This window comes from Miscanthus floridulus, unplaced genomic scaffold (genome assembly GCF_019320115.1).
Source record: "Miscanthus floridulus cultivar M001 unplaced genomic scaffold, ASM1932011v1 os_1539_1_2, whole genome shotgun sequence".
NCBI lineage: Eukaryota > Viridiplantae > Streptophyta > Magnoliopsida > Poales > Poaceae > Miscanthus > Miscanthus floridulus.
The window spans coordinates 1-13,119 of NW_027097770.1; the positions used below are offsets into that span (position 1 = coordinate 1).

General features: G+C 52.1%; 1 long non-coding RNA gene and 1 pseudogene across 2 annotated transcripts; one reads left to right on the plus strand and one right to left on the minus strand.

The window, feature by feature from the left end:
• Positions 1–3,380: 3,380 nt before the first annotated feature.
• On the minus strand, positions 3,381–5,906 carry LOC136534129 (beta-1,2-xylosyltransferease XAX1-like; annotated as a pseudogene).
• A 393-nt stretch (positions 5,907–6,299) lies between these two features.
• Positions 6,300–10,550, plus strand: LOC136534125 (uncharacterized). Of its 2 annotated transcripts, XR_010778668.1 has the most exons (6): positions 6,300–7,064; positions 9,124–9,329; positions 9,417–9,480; positions 9,586–9,633; positions 9,844–9,940; positions 10,342–10,550. It is a non-coding gene; the product is annotated as an uncharacterized lncRNA (long non-coding RNA). The 2 variants fall into 2 exon arrangements; XR_010778667.1 differs by having other exon boundaries at positions 9,124–9,480.
• The last annotated feature ends 2,569 nt before the right edge of the window (positions 10,551–13,119 follow it).

A 13,119-nucleotide genomic window follows, 5' to 3' on the forward strand; every position in this document is an offset into this window, starting at 1 on the left:
ATGGATCCTTTGGACGCGCTTTGTTGAGGCCAGTATAATCAACACACATTCTCCATTTCCCGCTTTTTTTCGGACAAGAACAGGATTTGCTGACCATTCTGGGTGGTATACTTCCTTTATGAATCCTGCGGCTAGTAGCTTGGCTATCTCCTCGCTGATGGCCCTGCATTTCTCCTCGTCGAAGCGGCGCAGGCGTTGTTTCACCGGCTTGGAGCCCAGGAGGATTTGGAGAGTATGCTCGGCGACCTCCCTCGGGATGCCTAGCATATCCGAGGGTTTCCACGCAAAGATGTCCCTGTTGGCGCGGAGGAAGTCGACAAGCGCGCTTTCCTACGTGGAGGAGAGCGCGGTCCCGATTCGGACTTTTTTGCCCTCGGAGCTACTGGGGTCCAAGAGGACGTCCCTGGAGCCCTCTGCCGATTCGAACGATCCAGATGACTTCTTTGCGTCAGGTGTCCCTTCAATGACCTCCTCTCTGAGGGTGGCGAGCTCTTCGGATGCGATGACTGCGGATGCATGTCCGCAGCATTCGACCTCGCACTCGTAAGCGCGCTGGAAGGAGGTGCCGATGGTGATGATCCCATGGGGACCTGGCATCTTCAGCTTCAAGTATGTGTAATTGGGTACGGCCATGAACTTCGCGTAACATGGTCGCCCCAGAATGGCGTGGAAAGTCCCCGGGAACCCCACTACATCGAAGGTGAGGGTCTCAGTCCGATAATTGGATCGATCCCCAAAAGTGACGGGTAGGTCAATCTGCCCTAGTGGCACGGCTTGCCTTCCAGGCACGATGCCATGGAAAGGTGCTCGGATGGGACGGAGGTGCGTTCGGTCGACGCCTATCTCGTCGAGCGTCTTGGCGTACATGATGTTGAGGCCGCTGCCCCCATCCATCAGTACCTTGGTGAGCCGCTTTGGACCGACGATCGGGTCGACGACAAGCGGATACCTTCCCGGGTGTGGGATGGCATCTGGATGGTCAGACCGGTCGAAGGTTATGGCGGATTCCGACCATCGGAGATAAGCTGGCATAGCCGGTCCAGCGGTGTAGACCTCTCGACGTGCGACCTTCTGGCGGCGCCTAGAGTCGTAGGCCGCTGATCCTCTGAAGATCATGAGGGCACCGGTCGGAGTTGGGAAGGTGTCGTCCTTCTCCTCCATGTCGTCAGTGGTGGGAACAGGCTCCTTCCCCCGCTCCTCCTTGTTCAGGCCCCCGGCCAAGTATTTGCGCATAAGGCCGCATTCCTTGTATAGGTGCTTGGCCGGGAAGGCGTGGTTTGGGCATGGCCCCTCGAGCATTTTCTCGAAGTGGTTCGGAGTGCCCTCCGCGGGCTTCCGGCCACCTTTGCGGTCGGCAGCGGCCACGAGCGAGTTGTCGCGCCGTTGCTTCTTATTTTTCCCTTTGGTGGGACGGTTGGAGGCACCTTCGCTGGCGTCCTCGTCCCGCCTTGTCTTTCCGTCGGAGCGATCAAAGATGGCTCCGACCGCCTCCTCTCCAGAGGCGTGACTGGTGGCGATGTCCAGAAGTTCCTTGGTAGTTCGCGGGCCCCTGCGTCCTAGCTTGTGGACCAAGGATTCGCAGGTCGTTCCGGACAGAAAGGCTCCTATTACGTCGGCGTCGGCGACGTTCGGGAGCTCGTTGCACTGTCGGAAGAAGCGCCGGATGTACCCACGGAGGGTTTCATCAGCCTTCTGACGGCAGTTCTTGAGGTCCCATGGGTTTCCAGGGCATTTGTACGTGCCCTGGAAATTACCCACGAAGATCTCAGTCAGATCCGCCCAACTCTGAATAGCATTGGACGGTAGGTGCTCCAGCCATGCTCGTGCCGAGTCGGCCAAGAATAGCGGGAGATTGCGAATAATAAAATTATCATCACTCGCACCACCGGCCTGACATGCGAGCCGATAGTCTTCGAGCCAAAGCCCGGGATTTGTTTCGCCAGAATATTTAGGAATGTTCGTAGGCGGTCGATACCTTAGGGGGAACGCAGCGTTGAGGATGTGCCGGCCAAAGGCCTGAGGGCCTGGCAGGACGGGGCTCGGGCTTCGGTCCTCGTTGCTGTCGTAGCGCCCTCCACGTCGGGGATGATAGCCGCGGCGCGCTGCTTCTCCATCGTCGCCGTGGGCACGTCTCCGGGCGTCGATTATGCTGCGTACGTCGCGGCCACGGCTGAGGCATTGATGTACAAGGACGACGGAGGGCTGCCCGCCGGCTGGCGGTGTTTGGTGTACGGATGTGTCCTTGGTGGGACGCACTGAGGGTGCGCGCTGGCTGGTGTCGGGTTCGCGTCGTCGAGACAACGAACTTTCCGCCTGCTGCGCGGCTGCACGCTCAAGCAACGTGCGAATCTCCCGATAAGCGCGTCGATCCTCGGACGTCGCGGCCTCCGGGAGGCCATGCAGCAAGGCGGTTGCTGCGGCGATGTTCTGGCTGGCTCGAGCAAAGTGAGGAAAGGCCCCATCGTCGGTGAGGATCCTCTGATGTACGGTGCGGGCTGTGGCGCGCGCGCGCCCCCCGTCTTTGCGGCGTTCAATCTCGCGATTGATGTCTGCGTATTCCCGTGCGAGCCCTTGCCCGGCCTCATCGATCTCTTGCTGATGAGCCCTTAGCTGCTCCATCCTCAGGTGAGATGGGGCTGTCCCCTCTTCCCCGGATCTACTCTCAGGATTGTTTGTAGGGGTGGCCTCTTCCCGGGAGGCGCTTTCGACGTGACCCTCGGGGGTCTACGTCATGTAGCATTCCCGGGAAGGATGGTGGCTCCCCCTGCTGGAATCTGAGCTGGAGAGCGGTACAGGTTCCTCGTTGAGAAGCTCGTAGAGGGTCTCCGTATCCCGCTCCATCGCCCCTACGAACTCGATGTCCCTGGGTGGTTGAACCACACGTAGCGCCAGAAGGTGGCCAGCGGTTGCCGCAACGTTGCGGAGACCGAACGGAAACGTTGTCGGGGCGCTCCATACGGACCCTTCCGGACACATGGTGGTGTTGTGAGAGGCCTCCTTGGATGACGGGACTCCCCGGGAGTTGCCCGGTGGGCCCTTAAGCCTGAGACGGCTGAGGTTGATCGAAGGGGGAGATGGGGCGGCTGAGTGAGTCAGTGCCAGCTCTCCTCCTAGTGTGATGATGAAATCCAGGTCGCCAAAACGCACGTGTGCGCCCGGGGCCCAGGTGATTGCGTGGGTGGCCATCCAAGACCTGATTTGGAACGCGCAAAGCCCCTACCTGGCGCGCCAACTGTCGGTGTTTCGTACAAGCACTAGCAAGTAAATTTATAGTAATGCGCGTTAGGCTCGGATGGTGCGCTAAAGGACACAGGATTTATACTGGTTCGGGCGGAACGTCCCTACGTCCAGTTTGTTGCTGCTTGTGTTATTAGCACCATGAACGGTCTGTAGTAAGGGATACAAACTGCCGAGAGAGGGACTGGTCCCAAGTCTCTGATCGAAGGATTGAAAGGTGGTCGAGAGCTTCGTAGCTGCTCGTGTGTATGAGTGCATTCTATTGTTCGGTCCTATTTTTTCCGTCCCTTTGATGGAGGATGCGCATCCCCTTTTATAGATGAAGGGGCTGGCTTTACAAGGGTGAGGGCTCCAGGATGCGTACTCTACTTAGCCTTGGGGCTCAAGTCTACCTGGTCAGGTCCTCAATTCTGATGAGTGCGAAGGAAGATAAGTGCTTACCATGTTGTTGATGTCTCTGTAGGATGTCAGGTTAGTCACAGTATGCTGCCCTGCGCAGGGTATGGGCTGTAGTACAGTGGTTTTGACTTAGGAGCCAACCCCCAGCCTTGCTCCATATGCCTTCTGGTTCCCATGATTCTTGTAGGGAGAATTCGGGGTCGGGGTCCGGTGTAGCGCCGTGGCCAAGGCCCTCTAACTGGGAGGACCTGAGGGGTCGGGAAGAGGGCCCCGCTCCCTCAGGTCCACAGTGCGGTGACGGAGTATCCGTCACCCGTGGAGATAGCAAATCCATTCTCGGAGCGTAGCGGTTGTCGTATATCTTCGTTGGGTTCCGTGTCCCAGAGCTGAAGGCGGCGCCTACAACTCTACCGAGTGAGATGCACGCACCTGTAATACCTTTTGGGCTCAGTGGCGCCCGGAAGGGTCTAAAACATCAGTCCTGTTGCTCCCTGGCAGTCCTTTTCCTGCCAAGGCGCAGGGTATGGTCGTTGGAGCCATGGTTGACCCGAACGTCTTGTCTCGTCCTGTATCCATCATTATGAGGGATAGATATCGATCAGGGTGAGGCTCGTTCTGGGCCGTCGGGTGAGGCGGAGATCAATCCCTATCTCTTGGGCGAGACTAACCCTATTCCTCTGGGATCGGGCGAGGCGGAATCCATCCCTTAGCCCTCGGGCGAGACCGAGCCCGCCCTATAGGCGTCGGGCGAGACGGAGTTTGACTTTGAGCCTTTGGGCGAGACAGGGTTATCCCACAAAGGCATCGGGTGAGGCTGACCCTGCCCCTCCGGGATCGGGCGAGACGGAACTCATCCCTTAGCCCTCGGGCGAGACCGAGCCCGCCCTCAAGGCATCGGGCAAGACGGAGTTTATCCCTTGGCCCTCGAGCAAGACCGAGCCCGTCCCAAAGGTGTCGGGCGAGGCGGAACCGAACTCCTGTTACTCGAACAAGGGATGACATGACGCCTTTATGCGTCTGAAAGTTTTTCACGTTTGGTGGTTATCGGTTCTACCTCCTGGGGTACCCTAGTATTAGGTCCCCGACACCCCCATCCTCTCTTTTTTCTAGCAATAGTACTGTACTTGGTAGGAGGAGCAGCAAGCCTCCTAGCTGATCCTGGTGAGGTTGACGCCGACGTCCTGCTTCTTGATGGTCTGAGCGAGCGCCTGCCACCCCTGCGTGTGGAGCGACATGGGGTCCCTGAACACCGCGTGCTCCCTCGAGTACTTGTCCTTTAGGCTCGTCTCCTCCTCCCCGACGTAGTACTCCAGGTACTGGAGCTCCATCCCGGCGGCCGGCCGCGCATAGAAGTTGGTGGCCATCCAGTCCATCGTGATCTGCACCACCACCGCCTCCGTCGGCAGGAACACCACGTTCGCTAGCCTGGCCCCGTGCACGCCCACCAGCACGTCCGCCGCGTTCACCTGAGCCGCGAACGCCGGCACGTCCGCGCCGGCCTCCGCCGATGTCACGTTGAACCCCAGCTTGTCCGCCACCGCCACCACCTCGTCCAGGTTCAGCAGCCGCCGCGTCCCCGCGCGCGAGATGATCAGCATCCGGGGACGCATGCCGGGCACCTCGCCGAGCACCACGGGCCGAGCGCGTGGCAGCGCCAGCGCGCCGCGCATGAACCGGCTGAAGTCCACCATCGTCAGGTTGCGCGGGTTCCGGGTCGAGTGCGGCGACAGGATCAAGTCCCAGTCGCGGTACAGCCCCACGAACGCGCCCCGCCGGGAAGCGGTGCACGTCGTCGGCGTCGAAGTTGATCACGTCGTGGAGCGACATCTTCCGCAGCAGCGACGTGTACTTCTGCACCCACCATGGCTTGTAGTTGGTGATGAGCAGCTGCACCTCGCCCTTGAGATGCGCCGTCGTCAGGAACAGCGGGACCATCGCGTCCACCATGTCGTGGAAGAAGTTGTCCGTGTACCCGGCGATCGAGAACACCACCGCCGGCACGGCGTGGTGCTTCGTGCACTTGGGCGCCACTGCGGCGGAGAGGACCGACTTCACCGTCACCTCCGTCACGCCGGGCATTAAAAAGTCGTCCTTGCGGGCGTAGGGGCGGAGCCGCTTCTCGCCGCTCTCGTCGAACCCGCCGCGACGGACGGGTTCACCAGGTACACCGTCTTCTGCTTCGGGCTCACGCGGACGTTGCCGGATAGCTCGCACACGGTCGGCCGCGCGTACGGGAACCCCTCGTCCACGCCGTTCTCGTCGCACGTCATCTTGCCTTGGGCTTTGCCATCGTCCCCTTCTTTCTTATCCTCAGCAGCAGCAGCAGCTAGTAATTGAACACCATTGAAGGAGGCCGTGGCGGTGGAGACGAGCAGGATGGGGGCGGCGGGCGGGCAGAGGAAGGAGGCGGCGGCGAACGAAATGGAGAGGGGAAAAGGGAGAGGGCAACAGTGCGTCTAATTGAAAGATGGCTGGGGGCAGCGGGGGTCATTTTCAGTGCCGGTGTTAGCGTGTCAGCACGAGCTGGCGTGCCACATAGACGAAAGTGGTAAAAATGAAAGGAGCGCGAACTAAAACAGCTAAATTTGTAAGCGTCATTCTAAGAGTGCGATTTCTATAAGTGACGATCATAATAATGGTAAATATATAAAAAGCCCCAGATTGAGCGACAAGGTGTAGATTTCCGGATGGCTGACGGGCTTGTCAGTGGCGACCCTGACCAGGCCCTCCCGTACCCAGTCCACCAGGCCCTTGGGCTTCACTTCCTCCTCCTCGCGGTCTTGATCCAGCCACCACAGTTCGTCATCATCGGAAGGCACCGCGCTCTTGTGGCCGGTTTCTTCTGCTACCCAGAATTCAAGAAAACAAGTGCCGCGGGCACCCGCTGATTCATCGGTGCTGGCGACGAGGCGCACGTCGCCGTCAAGCAGGAAGCAGGCGGAAGCCATCGAAGGGGCCGGTGAGGCTACCAAGGGAAAGGAGAAGGCAGATCTATGCGGGTTTTCAGGTTCGCGGACGGATCTGCTATTATACGAGCCGCCGCCGCCGCCGCGACCGCGAGGGAGGGAAATTGAAGAAAGGAAATCCTATCGACCTATCGTGACTCGTGAAGGGAGGTATCTGTATATGCTATACGTACTCCGTATATACTATGCCCGTCGCTCCCGGTGTGGGAATCAACTCCTCCGCTCCGCGTCTCCTCCCCACCCCGAGCTGCCATCGCCTCACCTCCGTTCCCAGCGCGCCCTTTCTCAGTCGGGTGCCGTGACCGCGCCGGCCGCCGTTACCGTGCCATCGCCGTCACGCAGCAGCTCATCCAGGTGGCACACACCCAGGCCGGAGCGGCGAGCTCCTCCATCTTCAGCTGCAGTCGCAGGAGCTTGGTTGACGTGGACAGAAGAATCAAGCCAGGAAGTTGGAAGCACTAGGTAAAAATACAATTTTCTGTAGTTATTAGCCCCTGTGTTGGTGCCATTTTGGTTTGCAAGTTTTCCTGCATTTGATTAAGGATCTAATAGGATAATTGCAGATTGTCAACTGTGAATAGCCCAGGATTCTCGAAAAAATAAACATGGCTCACACATCTCTAATTCATAGTTTTCTAATTCACAGTTTTCTTTTCTCATGTCTTGAATTCTTGTTTAGATCATATAGATCATTGTTTAGTGTACTAGGGAGAACTATGGCACCATGTCTTTCTGATTCCATCACTACACCTATATTCTTGCTAAGGTGAACCAAGATTCTCCATTCTCTTGGTTTCATTTGGCATCAATACTATTTTCGCATGGTTTTAATTTTTGTGTGTATTCTTTCTGTACTTCTCAATTTGTATAAGTTGAAATCATGCGCCAGTTTATTGAGCATTTTTTAAGAAACTATTCTGCACACTAGAGACCTTCAAAGCTCAAACGTCCAAGGTAATTCTCAAACAATATGGGGTTAGAAACTTTCATATTGCATTTCTAAATATTCTCGATGACATACTCTTTGCTAAGAATTTTAATTGATGTTGTAAAAATCATACTGTACCAAACATGTCTTCAAAGAAACATGATCTGTTAAGACAGACTACTACAAACGAAGATTAACTACATTTATTGGTGGCCAATTTGAATTAAAATAATAGAAATCCCAGTAATTTATCATTAATTTTCATATTTCTAAATTGTTCAGATTGAAAGCAAAATCCTTTTCATGAGCTTGAACAGAAATTTAAAATATCATGTTCTTGATTTAATGTGCTGTTCATGATATGCATGCCATCGATTTTAGTGAAAATTCTGTAATTTGAGTTTGCCCTACCTCCATTCTCACGCTGTATGCAATCTTAAGGATCCCATGTGACATTAATGTCAGGTCCAATTAGTTTTGGCACCTTATTTTCAGTTAACATGTATCAATGATTTCTTTGCCACAGTGCCACCGTGTTTAGTTTCAGACTTCCAGCATGTAAGCTTGAAACTAATATTACTGAAACATTTTGGGAACGTGCAACAACAACAACAACAACAACAATATAGCCTTTCAGTCTCAAGCAAGTTGGGGTAGGCTAGAGTTGAAACCCATCAAGAGCCCCAAGTCACGGTTCAGGCACTTCAATAGCTGCTTTCCAAGTACTCCTATTCAAACATAGATCTCTAGGTATATCCCAAGCTTTTAAATATCTTTTTATTGCCTTCCCATGTCAATTTCGGTCGTCCTCTACCTCTCCTCATATTATTAGCTTGACTTAGGACTCCACAATGCACTGGTGCCTCTGGAGGTCTCATTTGGACATGGCCAAACCACCTCAACCGATGTTGGACAAGCTTTTCTTCAATTGGTGCTACCTCTAGGCGATCACGTATATCATCGTTCCGAACTCGGTCCATTCTTGTATGACCGCAAATCCATCGCAACATACGCATTTCTGCAACACTCAGTTGTTGAACATGTTAAATCTTTGTAGGCCAATATTCTGCTCCATATAACTTAGCTGGTCTAATCGCCGTTAAAAAAGAACTTGCCTTTTTGCTTTTGTGGTACCCTCTTGTCACAGAGAATGCTAGAAGCTTGTCGCCACTGGATCCACCCTGCTTTGATTCTATGGTTAACGTCCACATCAATATCTCCATCCCTCTGTAGCATCGATCCCAGATACCGAAAGGTATTCTTTTTAGGCACTACTTGACCTTCCAAACTCACATCTCCCTCCTCCTGTATAACTCCGCTAAAGTCGCATCTCATGTATTCGGTTTTAGTTCTGCTCAATCTAAAACCTTTAGACTCAAGGTTCTGCCGCCATAACTCTAGTTTCCTATTTATTCCCGCATGGCTTTCGTCCACTAACACTACATCATCAGCGAATCCCCTTGTATGTTCCTGGTAACCTCATCCATTACCAAGGCAAAGAGATACGGGCTTAAGGCTGACTCTTGACGAAGCCCAATTTTAAATTTTGGGAATGTGCCTCTCTATTTTTTCTAACTGTTATCTGTTCTGCAGGCACAATAAGTCCTGAGAGTGTGATTTACAGTTTTGGCACTGTCTTGCTTGATCTCCTGAGTGGAAAGCTTCCACCTAGTCATGTAAGTTTTCCTGTCAACGTCAAATAAAATGTAAGTTTTCCTGCTCTATGTGTGCTATACAGCTTTCGAGAAGCAGAGTGCTCTGTTTGCTCTTGCAGTTTCAGATATTGTTATGATAAATTTGTGAGTTTCTATTTCACATATTACTGTTTTATTGAAAGTTAAAATTTTGGTAAGCACATAGATATTTGACTATTATACGATCTACAGGTGGTGTTAAGACATTGGGCGAGAACATGCTGCTAACAGGCCTCTTTTGAGAACAGTATTTTAGGTTTGTACAGTTCCAGAGACGAGTCTAGTTTCTTCTCTATTTCTGCAGTTTGATATTTTTAATTTGTTTGGCTTTTCTTGTGATCTGATTTTCATGTCTTTGCAGACTCCGCTGGAGTACCGAGCACAATCTCTCAAGGAGGATATTGAAAAGGTGCAAATACAATCTGCTTACCTGCTTTCATCTTTGTCATGTCCCAATTCTCATTAATCACTGTCTTTTTCTATGAGATATGGGATACTGTTCAGCAACTAGTAGCTTACACGGAAGCAGCGCTTAGTGATTTCTTCAGTGTCGGTGCATCGGTTTTCTAAAAGTAAGGCTTTCATGCATCAACTGACTCATATTTTCTGCAATATAAAGGTGGAGGTCCCTCGCAACGACCTTGGCTGAGTGGGAGCACAGCAGTAGGACTTCTTCCTCAATGTGCACAGAATAGGATTGAAGTGATCTTCTCCAGGTTAGCGCATTGTGTGTGCTTGAAAATCCAGTGAAAAGTTGTTGATTTTTCTGTGCTAAAATCGTATTAGTGTCCTGTACTATGTTTTCTTTCATATTGAGTAGTGGAAGCTCGCTTGTTTGTGAACACTGTCAGGCAGGGATTAGTATAAAGAATGGCAGAACTAATTTATCTAGCAAGTACCAAACAATGTAGATAGATTGTCAGATACGTGGCAAGAAGTAGAAGTGAATGGGCTGACAGCTTCTGATCATGCTATTCCAACTGCCTGTTATCCTGTTTATCCATAGATTTCTTTTTGAGCAGTTTATAGATTACATCGCACTGATTATATGATTGTAGAAGGTATAGCACTAGTCTCCATTTCCTTTCACTGATTATATGTTTGTGTATGGTTGCAGGTTGGAGGTAGGGAGCATTGCTAGGTCTGATAAGAACAAAAAAGATTTTGTTATCAGCATTACTAATAGGCACTGTACTCTTGTTTAATGGCTTACACATGGTAGTGATCATTAACCCAACCAATTTAAGCTATAGGAATTTTGATTGTTCTGAAGTCTATGCGTACTATTGACCATGAGAAGTCTTACTAAGGTTGATTTTCCAGATCCTTTTGCTGCCATTTTAACTCCACTGCGCAGAGGCCCCGTTTGCTTTGCTGAAAAAACAAGCCAAAACACTGTTCTGACTGATTTATTGTGAGAGAAAAACACCGTTCTAACTGAAAAAAACAAGCTGAAAAAGACGGATTATAAGAGAAGCGAACAGGGCCATGTGATGGTAGCAATGTACTATTTTGTGAAGCACAGGCTCCAATACATTGCTATTTTTCTTTTTGACCGAGCTAAAAAATTCATATATACAGTGTATATATATGTATGTATATTGAAAAGGCAAAAATACACGTAAACTGAACAACCGTACAACAATTCAGCCCAACATAGCATGCTCCTACTCTTTTTTCTCCCCATCCGAAGGCCCAATGAGGCCTAGTGGCCCAAATTCTCTACCGCACTCCCATGATCCCATCGACCCATCCCGCACCGGCACTCCCGCAGCCACGGATTCACAGTCACGGTCCTCACGCTGCTCATGGACGTGGTCACGCGGAGTCTTCAGTCGCTATGAATTTATGTAATCATGCTCAGTTGTATGTTAAGTGTTATATATTTGCTATATATATTACAATAAGAACTATATTGTCAAAAAAAATAACACCCCTTCATAGTTTCATACTCCCCTTTATCATATCTGGAATACCCAAGGAAAAAAGTCATGGGCCCGCCGCTGCTGCCGGCCGCGCCGCACACCTCCCCGCGACCCTCGTAAATGTTTCGCCACCCATCGCCCCGCCGCGGGCGGTAGGGTCGGCCGCGGAGCTCCGATGAGACCCTACTGCCTGTGGCGACCTCCTCCTTCCCCTCCCCTCCCGCCGCCACCATGGCCATGGGCGCCACCACCGTGACCTGGCCTGGCTGCCTCCTACGCCGCTGGAACCCTATCTGTTGCCCTCTTGCTGTCCCAATCGCCTGGCCGGCTTGCCTCCTCCGAGCCCCTTCTAAGCCCAGCAGAGTTGAGGAAGAAGAGAGGGAGAGTCGGAGAGAGAGGGTGCCGGCACCTAGGCACCTTCTTCTTCCTTCCGGCGCGAGCACGGTGTGGGCGCGTGGGTCACGTGCTCGATGCGTCGCACAACCGTCACATAAAAACTTTTGTGTTTTATTTTTGTTTTGTTTGTTCAATTCATCATCACAGGCGCGTGTAGACCAAAACACGTCTGTGATGATGTCATCACAGACTTGTTTTGCCTTACACGCGTCCGCGTTTTGCCTATGCGCGTCTGTGCTTTGTGGTAATCACAGACGCCCTATGGGAAACACGTAAAACCTCATCTATGGCTTTGAGTCGACAGTACGCGTCTATGATTAACTTTTTTCGCATTGTAAACGGCACCGTACCGCCTTCAACACTAGTCCATTGGCCATTTGAAGGTTATCATAGTCTATTGAAGCTATATGAAGCTAGTAAATAGTTTTTTATGATTCACTCTCACACGAAATCACCTTTCAGATGTAGTTTTATACCTTAGTGAATTCAAGATAATCACTTCTCTATCGGAGAATCAATTTTGATAGAGACTTGGAAGCACGAGGAGCTCTACCAAAAAGACCCTTCAACTACCAAATCTTTTTAAAATGGATTCTTATTAACAGGACAATGTTTCCGAGGAGAAATTGAGTCCAAAACTTTCGAGGATCCAAGGGCCATGTGATGGTAGCAATGTACTATTTTGTGAAGCACAGGCTCCAATGCATTGCTATTTTTCTTTTTGACCGAGCTAAAAAAAATCATATATACAATGTATATATATGTATGTATATTGAAAAGGCAAAAATACACGTAAACTGAACACCGTAGAACAATTCAGCCCAACATAGCATGCTCCTACTCTTTTTTCTCCCCATCCGAAGGCCCAATGAGGCCTAGTGGCCCAAATTCTCTACCGCACTCCCATGATCCCATCGACCCATCCCGCACCGGCACTCCCGCAGCCACGGATTCACAGTCACGGTCCTCACGCTGCTCATGGACGCGGTCATGCGGAGTCTTCAGTCGCTGTGAATTTATGTAATCATGCTCAGTTGTATGTTAAGTGTTATATATTGTACAATAAGAACTATATTGTAAAAAAAAATTAACACCCCTTCATAGTTTCATACTCCCCTTTATCATATCTGGAATACCCAAGGAAAAAAGTCATGGGCCCGCCGCTGCTGCCGGCCGCGCCGCACACCTCCCCGCGGCCCTCGTAAATGTTCCGCCACCCATCGCCCCGCCGCGGGCGGTAGGGTCGGCCGCGGAGCTCCGGTGAGACCCTACTGCCTGTGGCGACCTCCTCCTTCCCCTCCCCCCTCCCGCCGCCACCATGGCCATGTGCGCCACCGCCATGACCTGGCCTGGCTGCCTCCTACGCCGTCGGAACCCTATCTATTGCCCTCTTGCTGTCCCAATCGCCTGGCCGGCTTGCCTCCTCCGAGCCCCTTCTAAGCCCAGCAGAGTTGAGGAAGAAGAGAGGGAGAGTCGGAGAGAGAGGGTGCCGGAACCCTAGGCACCTTCTTCTTCCTTCCGGCGCGAGCACGGTGCGGGCGCGTGGGTCACGTGCTCGATGCGTCGCACGACCG